We start from the raw sequence: 20115 nt of genomic DNA, 5'->3' as shown, positions 1-20115 counted from the left end.
AGGGCATAGCCCGGAGAAGAATATTGAACCGAAATCTGTCAATGTGTTTTTTTTGTCAATGTGTTGTTGTCAATGTGTTGCATATACACCATGATATGTGTTGCTTTCTGGAACAGCATTTGTCTGTCCGTATGTATGCATCTATGTATGTATGTATGTACCTGTACCATACTATGTATGTATGTATGTATGTATGTATGTATGTATGTATGTATGTATGTATGTACAGGGTGACCCAAAAAAACCTCCGACATTTCAAAGGTAAATGAAAAAAAAATGGTTAAAGATAATCAAGATATTATTTGCACACATGAAACTTCATTCAATACAGTTTTTATTCATCATGTTTTAAAGATGACATCCTCCAAATGGTGGCCGTCATTGTCTATATACGCTTGGAGGCGATTTCTGAAGGTTGCCATGGCTCGACGGGTCATGTCGGGTGGAACAGCGGCTATCTCCTGCTGAATAGCAACCTTAAGGGCTTCAAGAGTTTGGGGTCGATGAGTATACACTCGTGATTTAAGGTAGCCCCACAGAAAAAAATCACAAGGGGCGAGGTCAGGGGAACGGGCCGGCCACCCAACATCGCCACGCAACGAGATCACCCGATCCGGAAACATTTCCCAAAGCACTTGCAATGATCTTCGAGCTGTGTGTGCCGTAGCTCCATCTTGCTGAAACCACACATCGAGTTCTTCAAGCTCAAGGTGTTCGAGTTGTGGCCTTAGAAAGTTTTCGAGCATATCAATGTAATGGTCAGAAGTTACGGTAACAGTTACACCACCCTCTTCAAAGAAATAAGGACCCACGATGCCAACATCGGCAACAGCGCACCACACAGTCACTCGATCGGAGTGCAACGGTCTTTCGTGTAGCATGCGAGGGTTGTCTTCAGACCAATAGCGAAAATTTTGTTTGTTTACAGAGCCACTCAAATGAAAATGAGCTTCGTCACTACACAAGAGAACAGCATCTTCCGGAACACGTTGCAGAATGTTCTCGCATAACTCCCTGCGGCTTATCCAGTCTCTCGCATTGAGTTCTTGCACAACCGTAATTTTGTATGGATGGAAGTGGAGGTCTTTGGGTAAGATTCTCCTTGCAGTTTCCCGGGATATCCCTTCAGCGAAAGCATGCTTCCGCGCAGAACGTCTCGGAGACTGCACAACAGATCGCCTCAATGCTTCAATATTCTCAGGCGTACGAGCACTCCTAGGTCGACCAGGTGATTTTCTTTTTAAAGCTGAGCCTGTTGCCCTGAAATTCTCAACCCACTGCAAGATGGTTTTCCGATCTGGAACGTTTTGGTTCCGTGGAATACTGAAACGTCTTCGAAAGGCCCTCTGCACGGCGATCACGGAACGGTTGTTTGTGAAGAATGCTTCGACAGCGAACGCACGGTGTGCTCCCGACCACGCCATGTCGGCGACTGAGGACGGTTGGGGTTGGGCTACCAACAGACCCTAGCCCCGCCCCTCCCGCCTCACTACTGCCAGTGCTACAGCCTTTCGAAATGTGGGAGGTTTTTTTGGGTCACCCTGTATGTATGTATGTATGTATGTAATATGTATGTATGTATGTATGTATGTATGTATGTATGTCCCTTCTGCCAGCATTTTTCAGGTTTATTCCCTATAAAATGCTTTAAATGTTGCAACTGTTGGTCCAATTGACATGAGATTGTCACCATAGGAGCGCCTCCTCCTGCAGATTTTTTTTATAATTATGATGTCATAGGTTGCGTGGTACGGGCACCATCTTGGAAAAAACAAAAAACTTTGCACCTCTATATCTCCGAAACTGCTCCGTGGAAAAAAATGAAAGGTAGCTCATTGTAAAGTACTCCCCATAGGGAATAAAATATGTTAATGTTGATGTCATAGGTGCCTTCATTATAACGTCATAAATCGACAAGTAGAACACTTGATCTGATCAGTATAAAAAAATTTGAGCGTGATCTAGGGATAAATTGGTCAAGAAAAAAAATTGATTATGTCATCGGTCACATGGTTTGGCAGCCATATTTGTATGGTGTAGCCCATAAGGTAATGCCCTCTGGAACACCGTTTGTCTGTCCTTCCGGTGTATGCATGTATGTCCCACACAAACGTCCACCAATCAGAGCTGTGGATCTGGTCACCTGTCAGGGGGACAGCAGATCCTCTATGCCGTTGTTAGACAATCAGTCTTGTATTTTAAGATTTGTGAAGTCAGCATTTTCAAATTAGCAATCCCTTGAGCATAGTAAATGAAGAGAACAGTTCATCAACTGATATAATAAAAGAAAAAAATTACAGGGACCAAGAAAGGCTTTGTACACAATTGTGCAAGAAGGGTCAGAAAATTACGTTTGAAGATATACTAACAACCTTCTTCCTTTCACGAAATTGCTTTGAAACTCACAAATCGTAAGAAATTAGAAAATTATTCAACACTTGTGTTTTTGTGGTTTGAGAACCTGCACAATTGTACATAAATGTTACAGAAAAGTTACAAGACTTAATAATTATGGCATCTAAGAGAGGTTCAAGGGAATGTTTTGGAAACTATCAGCAGCTGCTACTACTACTACTACCACTACTATGACTATAATTGCCCCCAATTACTCCCAATTTGTGTGGCTGGTGGTGGGGCAAATTTTAGCTAAGATTTTCATGAACTGGTTGGCCAAGCCTGACGTTCAACTGAGACTATTAGGGAAGGAATTTGTAATTGCTTCAGGGCGAGGTGCTAACGATACCTCACCTCCTCTTCAATGAAAGAGACCATGGCATCTTTCACGTTTCTTTCACGATGACGGCGGAGTGCAGTTGTGCTCCCTGCGATGACGGCTCCATGTGGAAGTCACAGTGGTCGTCTGAGTGGCAATCGCATCACTTTCATCGTTGCTGCTGACTGCCGCCTCACTGTTGCCTGCCAATGAAATGATGGACCGAGCAGCACCAATTTTCTGCACCTTGTGCTTGCGCCGCTCTTCCTCGGCCTACTCAGGAATGTGGCGACGGTGCACCTTCTGCGACAAGACCTTGCCGCAGGTGCTGAAAGATGCTAGGTGGTCAGCCTTCATCGACTGCAGGAATAGGTGATCCTCCGAGTTCGTGACCAGCTGCTCAACGTTGTCCGGCCACAACCACATGGTCATATTCCATGTCGCATAGTCGTTGTTCCTTGGCTTGCAGCTTCGCGAGTGTGGCCGGGGTTGATCAATGCATGGTCAGGATCGCCCTCATCTTGCAGTTGACGTCCAGAAGCTGAATAAGCAAGACGCACACAAGGTGGTCAGAGGCAGTGGGTATGTTTGCCTGCTTGTAAAAGTCAGGTACCTGGGTCAGGATGAGCTGCGCAGACGCCCATTTGAGGAGAGCACCAGGACAGCCGGTGCGGTGATGTGATGCATTAGACAGTGCAGGACTTGACAGCATTTGGGGAGAAGAAATCCCGTTATCTGTGCATCGTCTTTATTGATGGTGTTATATATCGTTTTTGGCCCAATCTCTCAACGGTGAAGAATCACTTGAAAAATTCTCATATCTCGATCTGGATCTTCACCAAAATTAAATTAATTTGTCCTTGTCACACATCCAATGTGTCCACCAAGTTTCGTCCAAATCCGTCCATAACCTTTTGAGATACTGTGGTATACTGTATATCATTTTTGGTGCTACGATGACAGTGCTGCGCTGTTCACCACATTCCCACAATGACGGATGACATCATGCTTAACAAGTAAGTGGAGGAATTATTGAAAGTAGATTCCTTTGGTAATTAAGAACTCGTGCCACAGCCTGATGTATGTTAATGACAAATGTGCAGCAAGGATAAATCTAATACATGACTACAAAAGTTGACAGGCACTACCAAATTAGACTGCCATGGAGAGAAAGTAACCTTTATCTTCCCTTTAACCACCTGATGACTGAAATCCAACTTCATCACCTCAAGCGCAGATTAGAGAATGACCCAGAACTAAACGACAAGTGCAGTTCCATTATCAAGGACTACATTAACAAGGACTATTGTAGCAAACTTACTAGGAAAAAGGTGGAGTGAAAAAGCAACAAGACCTGGTTATCTGCCAGCTGCCACACCACCTAGTTCTCAATCCTAACAAGCAGGAAAGATCCATGTAGTCTTTGATGCAGCTGAAAAATATGGCAGCACATCTCTAAATGACCAACTTCTCCAGAGCCCAGGCCTGACCAACAATTTGATAGGAATCCTCATACATTTCAGTCATGAGGTGGTTTGCATTTGTTGCAGATATTGGGGTGATGTTTCACCAGGCACGAGTGGCAACTGATGATTGTGATGCCCTGCAGTTTCTGTGGTGGAGTGGAGGCTTCAGCAATCCTCCCGAGGAACATCAAATGCTCGTGCATATCTTTGGAGCTGCTTCCTCCCCCTGCTGCTCTATCAAGGCGCGAAGACAAACTGCAAATGACAACAAAGACAACTAGGGCAAGGAGATTGCAGAAGTTGTGCACCACAATTTTTATCCTTTCTCTCTTCAGAAGCTTTTCCACATACCCCAAACCCTCATTAAAAGCCCTCCCCACTCGTTTTTTTAGTCTCTAAGGGGAAGAAGGAACTTTTTTCAGGGTCAAATCCCACGCCAACGTCCATCTTGGTCTCAGTGTGGCGTGTCCATTGGCCCAAACGATCATCCGTCACCCGTGCGCGTCGTCCCGCTGGGCTGGAAATGCTCATTCCCCGTTTTAGTCTGGCCACGGCAATGAACTCTGCAACTAACATGGGGCAAACCCACTCCGCCCTGCGCTTGCCACCAGGACGTGCGCTCAGTACATGATGGGGTTGCAAGCACCTCGAGCATCGCGGCTGATGTTTGGCCAATCTGGGTGAGCTTTAGCACATATATGTCCATGCCTGCATGAGGCACAATTGATCGCCCGATGCTATACAAACAGTCAATTACAATGGAGACCAGGCAGGGTTTTGAATTGCAGGGATAATGAAATCGATGTATGGTTTGTGTGACAATGGGTTTTAACGGGGAAATAAAGTCTGGTGTAAATAGCACGATATGCAAATGAGGGTGCTCGTGGGGCCTTGCCACCTTTCGTGGACATCCCTTTTCATAGTTACTTCACTAAATTAAGGACCGTAGGACCAGAGAACAAAGAAGTTGAAATAAAACCCAAAGTAATAATAAAGGAGATTTAAAGCAGACAGAAAAGTCATTCTAATCCCCCCACAATGCCTGTTCCTTTGAACCTATTAGATTGATGGAAGGGGCTATCTAAATATTTACGAATAAATAACTATCTCACGACACTGCATGATGGTTGCATTTTCCGGGAGAGGGTGTGTGCTGGTTTGCAGAACTGTCACAATATATTTGATAATTGTGTTCATCGTGCAGTTGAGGATGGGTGCTTCATACTGACAATATGATTAGGACATTATATTTAACCTGTGGAAAGTGCTTCAAGACATCTTGAAAAAATTATTCAGGCCAATGCTCCAAGCAAGTGACTCAACGATCTTTAACAAGTGGTGACAAGTTGCTTAAATGCCTGCCCTACCCTCTCTTAACCCAAATCTGCAGTCTCAATTGACTTTATCACGTGACATTTATGTAGGTCGACATGTACTGTACGAGTGTACGTCTTAGTATTCCACAAGCTTTGCCCGATGCATGCAAGGAAAATAACTTGTCCAAATTAAACTAAAAAAGTGCACGTACACTCACACAATGCAGTGACTGCAGTCCTAAATTTCTTATTACTCAACTCAACCTAACATTGTTATCCCCCATATCCCTCCCCCGCCAAAGGTGAGTTGAATCTAACGCTCAATTTTCAGCACTAAATAGACAGATAGATCACTATATATAGACAGAAACACAGGACAGAGAAACAAACAAACACTGTGGAACCTATTTCGACAGAAGTGCAACGAATTCTGCCTTAAAAACAAATCGCAGCATCAAATCCAAAGTCTACACAATCCCCAATGCCTAGATAGCTCTCTCGACACGGCTCTGCACTTACACACGAGCTACAAACGTGATCAGCAACTAAATTATCCATCACTCCCTGGGGATTCCCTTTCCCAGCAAGAACAGCTCCCACATGGTCACCTACCATTTCAAGTTATCTCTGGATGCTATTCAGTGGTATGCGGTAACCCAAACGCCACAGAAGTTCAGTCAGCCAATACCGGTATTTATTGTTCAAAAACCTTATGTGGAGATCGAATGAACATTCCAGCTTGTGCCTCAGCATGATGCTTGTCGCAGAGGATATAGTATTCTACAAGAGCAATGCAGCAGATCTACTGAGTGTATTTCAGTGAGGTACGTGTTCTTTAATGTTACAAAAAAGTATACAATTGTCTGCACATTCTTCTTCACCAATCCTCCAACTGCTTGAATGATGACTTATGTACGATATCTCCATCATGGCCAATTTTATAAACTATTCATCTCAGCATTCTCAGCAAAATACAATGGCAATTAGTTGAAATGAAAATTTAGATCTGCCATGGCACCACAACTGGAGGCTTGAGTAAAGCAGTTGATTACACCCACAATTGGTTGGCCTCCCAACTAGTTTATTTTCAAACAAGTTTAAGTCTAACCTTTAGCATCTACTTTTCTTCAAATGATCAGTATCTTACTGGTGAAAGGGCCATGGTGGCATGTCCCAGCTGTGATTGGCTTGCGTACCAGCCCAAACAATCCTTTTTATTGTTCTGGACACTCAATTTGATAGAGTGCTGCATCACCCACTAATGCCGATTCGCGTAAGGTCGAATGAACCTGCAAATGCACACCAACTAAACATTCTCTTATGGTGTGGCAAGATGTTACAATGAAAAATATCTGTCAAAAAATATAAAGGGCGATACTCATTTCTTCCTATCTTGTCCCGATCACATGACAAGCTTTTAATCTTCATTCATTTTTCACCCTAATGTCTTAAAAATGGTTGCCTATTGCTTTCTAATGTCAATTCCCATTCTTCTGATCCAATCTATTCATCTTTCAACCTTGCCGGGAAATCTGTCAAATTCTATTTTTGTTCTCCATTTTGTTCCACTCTTTGTGCAGTCAACTGTTTATTTGGCTCTTCTGGGAGACCTAAATAAGTAATAAGCATAGCAGGCAAATAAAGCATAACAATGCCATTCACTGTCTGAACACTATATTAGATATAGAACACTATATTAGATATAGAACACTATATCTCCTTTACTTTTCTATCAATGCAGCTCTTATATTTGGCCTGGCCTCGATGAAGACGACATAGTCTGTGCCTAGAGGCTTCTACATAAATAAATAAGTAAATAAAAAAAGAACATGATACTTCTCCTGCTTTCACCATACTGTATTTGGCCTGAATTCCAAATAAAAATGCAAACCAGGTTGAGCAAATAAAATTATCCTTGTAGCATGAAGAACAGAGCAAAACAAAAAAAATTCAGTCTTACAAAAATTGAGAAAAAGAGAGGGTTCTAAAAAGGGGAAAATAAATTCAGAGGCAAAGTCATGAATCGCACTGAGTGGGTGACATAGTAACCGTGAAAGTCATGTGGCCAGTGAAGATTTACATGTCACGATACGGGCTCTGGATAGTCCCAGAGGTCAATATGACTATCCCAAAGGAATTACGGGTATGTGTCATAGCTCCGATAGTCCAAATGATTTCTCACCGTTATTCAATCACGAGGTTTGCGGAGCTATGAACCCCACAACTTGTGAGAGACGATCTACCGTATGCAAGCTCAATCGCTTACCATGGAGGTGACAGAAAATACCACAACCATTTACAAAAAGGTAAATTATTCAACATTATTCAACTGGGAGACGGAGATTCAACTGAGATTCACCAGATCGAGATATGAGGGGGGAAGGGGAGGGGAGGGGGGAAGGGGAGGGGAGGAAGGGGAAGGGGAGGGGAGGGGGGAAGGGGAGGGGAGGAAGGGGAAGGGGAGGGGAGGAAGGGGAAGGGAGGGGAGGAGGGAAGGGGAGGGGAGGGAGAAGGGAAGGGGAGGGAGAAGGGAGAGGGGGGAAGGGGAGGGGAGGGGGGAAGAGGAGGGGAAGGGAGGGGAGAAGGGGAGGGGAGGGAGAGGGGGGAAGGGGAAGGGAGGGGGTAAGGGGAGGGGAGGTGGGAAGAGGAGGGGAAGGGAGGGGAGGGAGCGGGGGGAGAGGGGGAGGAGGGAGAGGGGGAGGAGGGAGGAGGGAGAGTGGGAAAGGGGGAAGGGGGGAATGGGGGGAGGAGGGGAAGGTGGGCAGAGGGGACAAGGGGAGGGGAGGGCGGGAAGGGGAGGGGAGGGGGGAGGCAGGAGAGAAAGGGGAGTGGCTCACGTTTCTGAGTGAATGTGGCTCACGTTTCTGAGTTAAGTGTGATGCCGATCAGGAAGAAGAAGAAGTCGTACTACCAAATTTGTACACTTCCGGAATTGTTTGATTTATTTGTATTCAAATGTCTGGAAATTGTTTTGTAAATTTTTTAGGCGAATGTGTACTTGTGTATAACTGTCATAAATTTAAAAAGGCTTGGGCACTATCGAGCAATTTTTTTTTTTTTAGCTCCAAAAATACGTTTTTTTTTTTCAATTTTTTTGTTGTTGTTGTTGTTTTACCTAAAACACTCCCAGGCACTCACTGATGAGTGATGAACCTCTGAACGTTTGATGAAGATCCGTTCCGCCATCTCTGAATAAAACGCAGACACACACAGACAACTCGCGTTTATATATGTATAAATCGGGATTTAAATTTAATTAAAAAATTGATCCAGACGTCTATTCTCTTTCAAACATTCAAACCGACAGAGGTAGTTATTTATCACAGCATCTGTAGAATTTTCACCCTTTTACTCAACTCCGTTTCACTGTTATTTGGGGGAGCAAAAAGTCAAATGAGCTTTATAGATATTTAGATATTTAACCTCCAGTACGTTTGCAGTCACTACAAAAGGATTAGTGTAACGATTAGATTTACTATCATAATAACTTTACGTTATTATTACGAAAATTATATATATTTTTTTAACCGAGGTGAATTCCGTACTTCCGCGGTTACAACGCTTCAATCCATCAACTTTCCATTCACGACATTGGGATTAAAGTGTTATGGTTATATTTACAATAATAGTATTACTATTACGAAAACTATACTACTGAAACGATACCACTGTATTAAGAAACCTGGGTTTAATTTGTCCAAAGCGGATGGTGAGTCATAACGCCTGAGGCCTATACGTACCTATTGTTGGAAGAGCCGTAACGCCGATGCTTTCGATATTTGATGGTCATTTTAACAATCAGTTTGCTTGTGTTTCACACTGAATGAAAAACGTAAAAGTAGAGCATGGCGATTGTGATATACGAGGTGTGTTCAAAAAGTATGCGACCTTAATTTGTCGTGCGTAAACAAATGAAGCTAGGGAGGCGTTGATTGGTGCACGTATGTAGGCGATCCTAATGCGCACGCGTGAATTTTTTCCCACCTGCAGAAGCTGTCATTCGACGGCAGACCGCCGATGAGTGAGGACATGTAAGTGAGCGCCGTCGGATTTTCGTTTTTGACAAAATGACGGAAAAACTTGAACAACGCAACTGCATCAAATTTTGTGTAAAGCTTGGCGATTCCCAAGTGGAAACGATCCGCAAGATTCAACAGGCCTTCGGGGACGAAGCAATGAGCACCACACAGATAAAGGAGTGGTACAACTGCTTCAAAGATGGCCGCACATCAGTGGAGAGTGAAGCACATTCGGGTAGGCCCTCAACATCCCGAAATGAGATCGTCATTGACCAATTGAGGACCCTGGTGATGCAGGATCGTCGAATCACGATCAGAGAACTTGCAGACGAGGTGGGCGTAAGCATTGGATCCGTTCATTCCATTATGAAGGAGGATTTGGGCTTCAGGAGAATCTCAGCGAAGTTCGTACCAAAGCTGCTAACGATTGAGCAGAAGCAACTCCGTTTGGAGATCGCACAGGACATGCTGGAGACTGTGAACAGCGATCCCAGCTTCCTCAACACAGTGATCACTGGCGATGAGTCCTGAGTTTATGGGTACGACCCAGAAACCAAGTTGCAGTCATCACAATGGAAGCATCCAACATCCCCGAGGCCAAAAAAAGCAAGGCAGGTCCGCAGCAATGTCAAAGTCATGCTGACCGTCTTCTTCGACTCCAGTGGCATGGTTCATCACGAGTACGCACCACACGGCACAACCATCACCAAGGAGTATTACCAAGAGGTTCTGCGTCGCCTTCGTGATGCTGTGCGACGCAAACGGCCGGACCTGTGGGCAGCAGGCAATTGGCAGCTCCATCACGATAACGCACCCGCCCATTCTTCAAATTTGATACAGTTTCTTGGCCAAACACAACACTCCTGTGCTTCATCGGGCTCCCTACTCTCCCGACATGGCTCCGTGTGACTTCTGGCTTTTCTCCAAGCTGAAAATGCCCCTGAAAGGGACCAGATTTCAGTCCAGAGAAGACATCATGCGGAATGCGACGGACCAGCTGCGCACCATCCCAAAAGAGGCGTTCCAGCACTGCTTCCGACAGTGGCAGAACCGTTGGGAGAAGTGTGTGGCAGCCCAAGGGGACTACTTTGAAGGAGATTAGTGTAAGTTTGTTGTATCTGGATACGAGTATTTTTTATGAACAAAGGTCGGATACTTTTTGAACACACCTCGTATGACAGGTACGACGATATGTTCGGCATGAACGGCATATAAATCAAAATGGCAGTGCGTGGAGAGTCAGCTGCAGTACTGCTGTAAAGACATCAGACGTAATCACATCAGTCTGTCATGTGACCAGATTCTCAGTTCTGATTGGTATACGTTTGAGGGGACATACATACATACATACATACATACATACATACATACATACATACATACATACATACATACACTGTTCTAGACAGCTCTGCCCGATGGGCTACGTCGTAAAAAAACAACTTTACTATCAGTGCAAATTAAATACGTAATCACAGGCAGAGATTATTGAAATCCTTCAGCTCAAGAAAAATATTTTGAATCCTTCACTTTGATTTGCAATAAATTACTTACTATATCTCTTTTGCTTTCTGCACAGAGATATACTACAACGAAGTACAAAAGGGCACAAAGAGAAGAACACATTAAACGTAACCACTTAGAACAAACTGGGCGACTGAAGTTTCAATTTCAACTCGTTGACAACACTGATGTGGATGAGATGGGAATGGGAGAGAAGGTAACATCGTTTTGCAGATATCCCAAAAGAAATGAATGCCTCAGATTATATTTTTTTCAGTAATTTCACAATTCACTCTTGTTTTTTTTTACTAAATTTCATGAAGGAGCTTGAATGACCCATGCAGGACAAGGACATGAGGAATCATCAGTGTACTGTAACATGAATTACAAAGACATTAGTGGATAATTATTTCTCGTGCTTTATGTTATTGTGTCTTGTCTAGGAGTTGCTGTTCTATCCCGTGCTATATTTCATGTTAATCCATTCTTTGTTTTTTCCATTAGTTTCGTATTGTATGGTATGGAAAGGCCAATCCTCAGATAGAAAGCCTGAAAATTATTTTTCTCCATGTTTCTCGTTCTGTTTTCTTCCTTTTTTATTTCAATGGCGGTTGTCTGATCGGTGCTTGCTCCACCAATCATCCCCCCTCCCCGACCCCCCCGCAGTACAGCACAGAATTTATCTATGCACTCAGCAAGGGATCCTATCTCCCATCCCATGATATTTATCTCCGTTTGTCAAAGTTGGGAATCTGGAATCCAAATAGGCATTCACCCCCACCCCACCCACTCAATGCTTCATTCACCCCCCACCCCTCTCCCATTTCTGTATCACTCCACACCCCACCCTCTCAATGCTCCACCCTCACCCCAGATTTTGAAACCTTCCCCCGCACCCCACACACAAACCTTCCCCCGCACCCCACACACTCAAACCTTCACCCGCACCCCACACACTCAAACCTTCACCCGCACCCCACACACACAAATGTTCACCTGCACCCCACACACTCAGACCTCCCACCACACACTCAAACCTTCACCCACATCCCCGACACACAAAACTTCACCAGCAACCCACACACTCAAACCTTCCCCCTCATGCCACATCCCCAATGCCTCACCTTGCCCAAATAAAAAAATCTCTAAATTTGTGGACCTCAAACATCTGGGGCCTCCACTCTTACCTGCCAAATCTCTCAATCCAGCCCACTGCCGATAAAGCAGACAACATCTGTTTAACAGAATCCTTCCTCCCACAGGACGTCCCTGACTCCTTCGGCAGAGTTGCACTTTATATCAATAACTCAATTTCTCACAGTCCATGTACTATTCTTACATTTCCCATTCTGCAGAACTACTGGCAACAACTTCCCCTCCGTTCCGACCTCATGTTCATCTGTGTGTTGTACCGTCTTCTTGACATTGATGACTTCATTTACATCTCACTCTCTGATAACATGGACAAAAACGAATAACCACTCATCCCAACTCTCTCTTCCCCATATGTGGCAATTTCAATTGTCACCATGCAAATTGGCTGGGTGCTGGTGTTGACTGGCTCAATCTGTGTACTTTCCACCCCAGATTTCTCCCAAATTTAGGAAGCAAATCCTCCCTTCCAGACTTGTTGATAACTCAATTTCCCACAAATGTCTTCTGCTCTTCCTCTGCTCCAATTGGTTAATCTGATCATCTGCTTGTGAAAGTCAACCTTCTATGGCTATTCTCGGAGAGCTGCCTCAATGCCAGCGAGTCTGGCATTTCACTTAAGCAGATGAGCAAGGACTGCAAGCAGCCATCTCTCTTCATGACTCGTCTCTGATATCTACTAACCTGATGTCAACTCAACGTGCCTGTCTCTCTTCTCTTCTCTTCTCTTCTCTCCTCTCTCTCTCATGTACATACAGATTCATCCCATCTTGTCTTCAAATGTTCTACCCTACATCCATGGTACACTGAATCTTGTGCTGAGGCGCTTGTGCTGAAACAACTTGCTTTTTCTTACTGGAAGGTTATCCAAACGAAAACAATCTCAGTGCACAACATGTGTCCAACCTCAACAATGAACTTTCAAACTTGCCTGCCTCCTCTAAAACCTGATGGTGCCTTTTCTAGGTCTGTTTCTGGTGTATGCCCCCCTTACATCCCTTCCCTCTCCTCAAATGACACCACAGCCGACTCCACTCGTGAGAAGGCTGAACGCCTCAATTCTGTTGTTGCTTCCAAATCTTGTGTCTCATCCTTCTTTGTCATACCCAACTGCTCCTGCACTCTGTCTTTTGCACCTGAAAAGGTGGAGAAGGTTATTTCAACCCTTGACCCTGACTCTGCAACTGGACCAGACGGCATCAGCTCATGTGTCCAAAAAGCCTGCTCTGCTGCTCCTTCTCATCCTCTCTTTGCCCTTTTCACCCTGTCATTAGTGCTAGGTCATTTTCCATCTACTTGGAAATCCACCAACATCACTGGACTACATAAAGAGGAGCAAAAACGGATCCTCTCAACTACAGACCTATCAGCTAACTTCCAATCATCAGCAAAGTCATGGAATCCCTCATTAGTGAATATGAAATCCTTCCTTTTCTCCAACAACCTCATCTCAGATAACTAATTTGATTTCAGACCAGGCACTCTACATTGGGCATGCTGCTTATCCTCACCCAGCAATGGAGGAGATGAGATTAGGGCTGTCTCTCTGGACATATATCGTGCTATTGATACAGTCTGGCATCCTGCTTTACTCTCCAAACTCTGTCTATAGCAGGCCCGGGGATTTCAGATCTCATCGGTAACCGTTTTTCGGTTCCGTGATTTAAGTTTATGGGAACCGATGGGAAACAAAATTCCGGTTCTGTGCCCAAACCTAATGGGAAACGATTTTTTTTCCTTTAGAATTTGTAAAGCAAAACATTTGTAATACAAAATTAAAAATGTAGTCTTCGTAATTTCGTAATTTTCGTAATGTTTTTAAGGCGACATTTTCGGGGGGTTTTTTCGCTTAGCAACGGATGCCATTTTGAAAAGGAAGTCTGTGGTTTCGACCAATGCGCATGTCCGTCAAAGCTGAAGTCATATCGCAAACCTGAATGTGGGAAACTACATGCTATCTGCTTTGCCGGCCTAAGTTTGTTGGAAATAAAACTCAACTTCTAAAATAGTTAGCTGAAAATCACACGTGAAGGTAAATACTACATCTTTTTGCCTTACACTGCCTTTCTGCGATGGGAAACGTACTTTCGGTTCCGTGTTTTTGCTATCACGTTACCGACACGCTACCGGTAATGATCGTTTCCGTGAAATCCGCAGGCCTGCTATAGCATCCAAGGCCAACTCCACACATGACTTACTGACGTACTCTACTCTGTCATGACAGCTCTCATCCTTCAGCCAGGAAGGCTGCAGCCTCTTCTCTCTCTTCAGACCTTGACAAAATTACAAGCTGGTCAAACACTTGGAATATGGTGCCTTCAGAAAGTATTCACACCCCTTGACCTTTTCACATGTAGTTATGTCACAGCCTGAATTCAAAACGGATTAAATTTTATGTTTTTGTCACCGATCTACCCAAAATAACCCATAAGGACAAAGTGAAAACATGTTTTTAGATTTTTTACAAATTAACTGAATATTAAAAACAGAAATATATAATTTACGTGCAAGTATTCAACCCCTAGTCAATACTTTGTAGAAGCCTATTTGGCAGCGATTACAGCTTCAAGTCTTCTTGGGTATGTCTGTATCAGCTTTGCACATCTGTATTTTGGGACCCATTCTTCCTTGCAGATTTGCTCAAGCTCTGTCAAGTTGGATGGAGAGCAGCGGTGAACAGCAATCTATGTTCAGTCTTTCCACAGTTTCTCAATATATTTCAAGTCAGGGCTTTGGCTGGGCCACTCAAAGACTTTCACGTTCTTGTTCTGGAGCCATTCCAGTGTTTCTTTAGCTGCAGGCTCGGGGTCATTGTCCTGTTGGAACATAAATCTCCACCGCAGTCCAAGGTATTTTGCACTCTGAAGCAGGTTCTCCTCAAGGGTTTGGCTGTATTTGCTTCATTTCATTGTTTCCTCTATCCATTGTCTCCCAGTCCCCGCCACTAAAAAAGCATCCCCATAGCATATTGCTGCCACCACCATGCTTCACGGTAGAGATGGTGTTAGATGGGTGATAAGCTGTGCTCAGTTACCATCAGATATAACACTTCCTTCGCAATCAGGACAAAGAGTTCAATTTTTGTCTCATCAGAGCACAGAATATTTTACCTCATGCTGTCAGTCTTGCCTGGGTCTTTTTGCAAACCCCATGCTGTCATGTACCTTTTTCTCAGGGGTGGATTCCGTCTGGCCATTCTCCCATAAAGCCTAGATTTGTGAAGTGCTGCAGAGACTGTTGTCCTTCCGGCAGGTTCTCCCATCTCAGCCAAGTACTCTGTAGTTCTTTCAGAGTGGTCATTGGGTTATTGGTCACCTCCCTGACCAAGGTCCTTCTTGCCCGGTTGCTCAATTTGGTCCGATGGCCAGCTCTAGAAAAAGTCTGGGTAGTTACATATTCTTTCCATTTCCTAATTATGCTCTTGGGAACTTTCACCACTCTAAAAATTGTTTTATACCCTTCCCCAGATCTGTCTCCTCACAATTATATCTCGGAGTTCTACAGACAGTTCCTTGGACTTCATGGGAGAGTTTCTGCACTGAGATGCACTGTCAACCGTGTGACCTTATAAAGAAAGACGTGTTCCTTTATAAATCATGACCAATCAATTGAATTTGCCATTGGGTGACTCCATTCAAGTATTGGCATCTCAAGGATGATCAAAGGAAGTTGGATGCACCTGTGCTCAATTTGGAGTGTCAAAGCAAAAGGGTTGAATACTAATTGACCCAAGACATGTAAGCTTTTCATTTTTAATTAATTTCGAATAATTTCTAAGAAAATAATTCCACTGACATTATGGGGTGTCTCTTCAATGTGTAGATCAGTGACAAAAAAAATCTCAATTTACTCAATTTTCAATTCAGGCTGTAACACAACAAAATGTGAAAAAGTCAAGGGGTGTGAATACATTCTGAAGACAGTGTCTTTCAATCCTGATAAATCTCACTCTCATCATCTCTCTCTCCCGAAAAGGATCATCTGGCAAGCCCTCCGATCTAATTTTCTTAATAATCCTCGAGATTAAGTTCAGTAATTCAAACTCCTGGATCTCACTATCACCCATGATGTTTCTTGGGCAAACCACATTTCAAAGTTGGCCTGCAAAGCCAGCAGTCATAACCTTGGCATACCTGAACTCCTCTATCCACCTACAAGGCCTTCATCCACATCTTGATGGAGAACTTCTCTCCCTCTGGGTTGGCTCCCCTGCCTCACACCTTGCTCAGCATGACGCCGTGAAAACCAAGGCCTTCAGGATTCATTGGAATCTCCCACACTGAAGCTGAGTCTATGGGTCAATCACTTCGCCATCGCAGACAGCTTGGTAGTATGTCTTCTACCGCCTCCTTTCTGGTCTTGCACACAGCTATTTCTGTGCTTTGTCCCCTCCAGGTTTCTGCAGGCCACACACGGTCCACCATCAACCCCCTTCTGGTGAAACTACATAAGTCGAGGATCACTGCTCACCTCCACTCATTCGTTGTGGTTTTCTCTCGTCTGTGGGACCAACTTCCACATTCTCTTCAATCTCAATCTTCCCTCCAGATCTTCAAGACAGCTGTTCACCACCATCTCGTATCTTCCCCAATCCAAACCATGATCTCTTCTACCCTTGTTAACCACCGCCCCTCCCCCTCACCTCACCCCATTCCTGATTCCAAATTTCCAGTTTTTCCTCCTGAGCGTTTCCTTCTGTATCCATAATTGGCCACGTAATGCATTCTCTCCTGCCCTCAATCCTCCCAATACCCATTTTTTCCTCCCTGCTGGGGGCACAGCTGTGCCGCTGATACAGTGCCCTTGTCGATTAAAGCAGGAATTTGGAATTTGTTCATGGTACCGGCGATAGCTCGACTACTCTTTGCGAAGGACACCATGGTATCTCTAACTTCCACCATTCAATGCCGGCAGACAAGACGCTCTGTATAACGCCCATCCGAGGGACGGCTAAAACAATTATGAACCAATCACCCTGCCTGCAAAACACCAGGATGATAGTTTATAGCTGGGCCGAGATTTGAACCCAAACTAGACAACTCAGAGGCGAGTGTGCATGCATACATTTAAGCTATCCTGACAGCCCAATGGTTACATCCAACCTGGGCTTGTGTGCATTGCTCAAGTGCCACTGTAAAAGCTGTATTGGCTGAGGGTTCAAATGTAAACTATTCACAATACCAACTTGAATATGATATACAACCACGGAAAAGCCATTTATATGACAGAAACCTAAAATGGCTCCAAAAAGCTGTTATTCAAGCCTTGTGGCTTAAAATTTGTCTTGAAAGTACTTTAAAAAGTATAGGAAAGCACGGTAATTGAAATTTCTCTACCAAGTAGACTGTTGAGTCGCATACATAGAGTAGACTGAGCAAATTCCCTGACATTCAGAAGATCAAATCCAAAGTCCAAAGTTAACTTGTTTTTTGTCATAACCTCCATTTTCATGTAAAACACGTAAAGCTAACCTAACCCACCAGACAGCAAACATTGGCAGGACCTTTGCATGCAAAAAAATAAATAATTAAAACTATTTTTATGTTTGACTAGCGGGTACTTCCGCCCTCTGGACAGTAGTGCCCTTCTCGGTGGGCAATGTGCTGTGGCATACATAACCCAAATAATAAAACTTGGAAAATCCCCCAAAAATCAAAAAATTCAAAAGTAAAAAATTTTGGATTTTTTTTTTTTAATGTCGCGGAATACCTAAATAGAGACCCCCTGAGTACATCCTAAAATTTGGTGTGGATCAGCCCAAGGATCTCGGAGTAACTACCAGACATACAGACACCACTGTTTTATATATAGTATTATGATTAGCAGTATTAGCCTGGTGTTGGCTTAGCGGTTAGGGTGCCGGCTTGGGATCCTAGGATCCTGGGTTCGAATCCCGGTCGATCGCTGAATTAACGCCAGGGGGGTTGACTCAGCCTGTCATCCTTCCGAGGTCGGCAAATTGAGTACCAGCTTGCTGGGATGAATGATCACGGTGTGTACCCCGGCTTAGAATAGGTACACCGTATCCCTGCACATCGTAAGAGGCGACCAAGGGTTGGCGTCAGGAAGGGCATCCGGACAATAAAAGCATTGCCTCAAACAGGGAACCATGATTGTCATGGGGCCTGCAAGGCTAACCCCCGCTCTAGCGGGGAAAATGGCCTTAAAACGATCATTCATTCATTCATTCATTATGAGAATGGCACATTCAAGTCGGATTAATTGGTGTTCACATCAATTGAGGTGGAATCAAATTCGCAAATCCCTTGTATGTGTTTATTGGTCCATTATCTCCCCAATGTCCTTATAATTAATGCAAAAGTACACGGATATTTCCTGACATGCTTGTTGTACATTAGTAATGCATGTACAAGCTCCTCCATGAGCATTATCGAGCAAAAAAGGGGAGCCTTTTAATTCAAGCAATTTAACTTGTAGTTGAACACTATAGACCACAAATCACCAAGCTTGCACTTCCACAAACCTTCATATCAGTTTAACAATACTTCTGCAGAAAAAAATTTGACCGATCAAATTTTCCGCACGCCCAGAAGGCGGAATCACAGTGATATTCAGGCAAACATGATGGCACCCAACAATACAATTACAGAGCTAACTTTATCCAAAATATCTGCTTATTTCGTGCATCTTTTTCTCTCAGCTCGTTACAAAATCATCAGTTTTTCCGAAAAGAGTTGGCAGATGGTTCAGCTCTGGACTTTTCAGTTTGACCAATTGGCTTTGTATAGTTGCCATCACGCCTATTATTCAAAGTTCATGAACAAAGCTAATGCATATCGTGCTCAGAAATGCAAAGCAAGAGTTGAAAAGACCCTTCCCATGTCTTTTTTCTCAAGACTGCGTGTAGTAAGATATGCTATGAACTCTCCAGTGAGTGAATGAATGAATCTTGATATGGAAGACAATTATAATTGACTATTTGTTTAATTAATTACTACTGAACAAGGCAGCCAACTTAACGAGATAAAGGATACCGGTCATGAAACCACAATCAACATTATGCATGACAGTAGAGCAGTAATCTTTTATGTTTAGAAACATTGAAAATGAGTAAAAAATATTCTTATTGTCTTCTTCTCATACTCTTCCCTTTACAAGGGGTGAGGTCCAAGGGCACCAAGCTTCTGCCCTGTTCCTGCTTGACCACGATACTCCTCCACTCCCCTCTGTCCTCAGCCAACTCTCTACACTCTCCAACCACCCTCACCTTGCTGATATCCCTCTTCACACAACCCTCCCATCTCAACCACTGTCTACCTCTTTTCCACCTAACTTGCTCCTTCAACCTATCCACTCTCTTTGCCATTCTCTCTTCGCCCATCTGTACAAAGTGTCCAGCCCATCTCAGCCGGCATTTCACAAATCTCCCCGTCAAACTCATCTGCACACCAATCTCCTCCCTCAGTTCATCCATTCTCCTCTATCCACCCTCTTCACTCCTGCAATCCTGCTGTCCCAGTTGTTCTTGCAAATCTGCAGCCTCTGTTGTCTCTCTGTCAGTCCCACCGTCTCCAGACTGTAAAGGTAGACCAGTGTTACACACGACATCAGAACCTTCCCTTTCAATCTCCTCAATAAATGTTTGTCTGCAATTACTCCCTCCACCGTCTTTCACACATTTTCACCCACTGAATCCTCTTCCGCACCTCTGCCTCGGACTTACCATCCCCGGTCACTGTTCCCACCAGATACCCAAACCTATTTCTCTGTCCGATCTCCTTCCCCTCTAAACTGATCTTCATGCTCATCTTCAGCCCATGCTTCCCAAATGCCTCCTTCCAGTCCCCCAGTACTCCCTGCATCTCCCACCCACTCTCCACCACAACAGCCAGATCGTCCGCATGCAATATCCTCCCCATACTACCCCTCATGGAGAGGATGTTGTATGAGGACCATTTGGTAAAAATATTAATTTTCATAATTAG

The 20115-nt window shown here is 44.0% G+C and overlaps 1 protein-coding gene across 1 annotated transcript in view; it reads right to left on the bottom strand.

Annotated features, from left to right (window-relative positions):
* LOC137438313 (SH3 and multiple ankyrin repeat domains protein 2-like) overlaps positions 1-20115 on the bottom strand; it is a 240678-nt gene that overhangs the window by 159761 nt on the left and 60802 nt on the right. The window lies entirely within an intron of this gene.

This window comes from Myxine glutinosa, chromosome 13 (genome assembly GCF_964187855.1).
Source record: "Myxine glutinosa chromosome 13, kmMyxGlut1.1, whole genome shotgun sequence".
Classification (NCBI taxonomy): Eukaryota; Metazoa; Chordata; class Myxini; order Myxiniformes; family Myxinidae; genus Myxine; species Myxine glutinosa.
The sequence above is the reverse complement of the archived record's forward strand: the minus strand, read 5'-3'. Positions and strand labels throughout refer to the sequence as shown.